The 1,804-nt window shown below is 42.6% G+C and overlaps 1 non-coding gene across 1 annotated transcript; it reads right to left on the bottom strand.

The window, feature by feature from the left end:
* Window positions 1-317: 317 nt before the first annotated feature.
* Window positions 318-425, bottom strand: LOC148577521 (small nucleolar RNA R71). The gene has a single exon (XR_015904174.1). It is a non-coding gene; the product is annotated as a small nucleolar RNA R71 (small nucleolar RNA).
* Window positions 426-1,804: the final 1,379 nt, after the last annotated feature.

Below are 1,804 nucleotides of genomic sequence, written 5' to 3'. Positions count from 1 at the left end.
GCATCTCCATTCCTGCCATTGGAGCAAACAACTTTGAGCTGAAACCTCAATTAGTTTCTCTAATGCAGCAGAACTACAAGTTTCATGGACTTCCATCTGAAGATCCTTTTCAGTTCTTAACTGAATTCTTGCAGATATGTGATACTGTTAAGACTAATGGAGTAGATCCTGAAGTCTACAGGCTCATGCTTTTTCCTTTTGCTGTAAGAGACAGAGCTAGATTATGGTTGGATTCTCAACCCAAAGACAGCCTGAACTCTTGGGATAAGCTGGTCACGGCTTTCTTAGCCAAGTACTTTCCTCCTCAAAAGCTGAGCAAGCTTAGAGCTGATGTTCAAACCTTCAGACAGAAAGAAGGTGAATCTCTCTATGAAGCTTGGGAAAGATACAAACAGTTGACCAAAAAGTGTCCTTCTGACATGCTTTCAGAATGGACCATCCTGGATATATTCTATGATGGTCTGTCTGAGTTATCAAAGATGTCATTGGATACCTCTGCAGGTGGATCCATTCACCTAAAGAAAACGCCTGCAGAAGCTCAAGAACTCATTGACATGGTTGCTAATAACCAGTTCATGTACACTTCTGAAAGAAATCCTGTGAGTAATGGGATGCCTATGAAGAAGGGAGTTCTTGAGGTTGATACTCTGAATGCCATATTGGCTCAGAATAAAATATTGACTCAGCAAGTCAATATGATTTCTCAGAGTCTGTATGGAATGCAAGCTGCATCCAACAGTACTCAAGAGGCATCTTCTGAAGAAGAAGCCTATGATCCTGAGAACCCTGCAATAGCAGAGGTGAACTACTTAGGTGAACCTTATGGAAACACCTATAACTCAACATGGAGAAATCATCCAAATTTCTCATGGAAGGATCAAAAGCCCCAACAAGGCTTTAATAATGGTGGAAGAAACAGGTTTAGCAATAGCAAACCTTTTCCATCATCCACTCAGCAACAGACAGAGAACTCTGAACAAAATGCTTCTAATTTAGCAAATCTAGTCTCTGATCTATCTAAGGCCACTGTAAGTTTCATGAATGAAACAAGGTCTTCCATTAGAAATCTGGAAGCACAAGTGGGCCAGCTGAGTAAAAGGATCACTGAAATCCCTCCTAGTACTCTCCCAAGCAATACAGAAGAGAATCCAAAAGGAGAGTGCAAGGCCATTGACATAAGCGCCATGGCCGAACCTGTGAGGAGAGGAGAGGACGTGAATCCCAAGGAGGAAGACCTCCTGGGACGTCCAGTGATCAATAAGGAGCTTCCCTCTGAGGAACCAAAGGAATCTGAGACTCATCTAGAGACCATAGAGATTCCATTGAACCTCCTTATGCCCTTCATGAGCTCTGATGAGTATTCCTCTTCTGAAGAGAATGAGGATGTCACTGAAGAGCAAACTGCCAAGTTTCTTGGTGCAATCATGAAGCTGAATGCCAAGTTATTTGGCATTGATGCTTGGGAAGTTGAACCTCCCTTGTTCATCAATGAACTAAGTGATCTGGATCAACTGACATTGCCTCAGAAGAGACAGGATCCTGGAAAGTTCATAATACCCTGTACCATAGGCACCATGATCTTTAAGGCTCTGTGTGACCTTGGTTCAGGAATAAACCTCATGCCCCTCTCTGTAATAGAGAAACTGGGAATCTATGGGGTGCAAGCTGCTAAAATCTCACTAGAGATGGCAGACAGCTCAAGAAGACAGGCTTATGGACAAGTAGAAGATGTATTAGTAAAGGTTGAGGGCCTTTACATACCTACTGATTTCATAGTCCTGGATACTGGAAAGGAAGAGGATGA

The sequence above is a fragment of the Arachis ipaensis genome, chromosome B1 (genome assembly GCF_059453495.1).
Source record: "Arachis ipaensis isolate K30076 ecotype BB chromosome B1, ASM5945349v1, whole genome shotgun sequence".
NCBI classification, from domain to species: Eukaryota; Viridiplantae; Streptophyta; class Magnoliopsida; order Fabales; family Fabaceae; genus Arachis; species Arachis ipaensis.
Note: the sequence above shows the minus strand (reverse complement) of the source record. Positions and strands in the feature narration are given on the sequence as shown.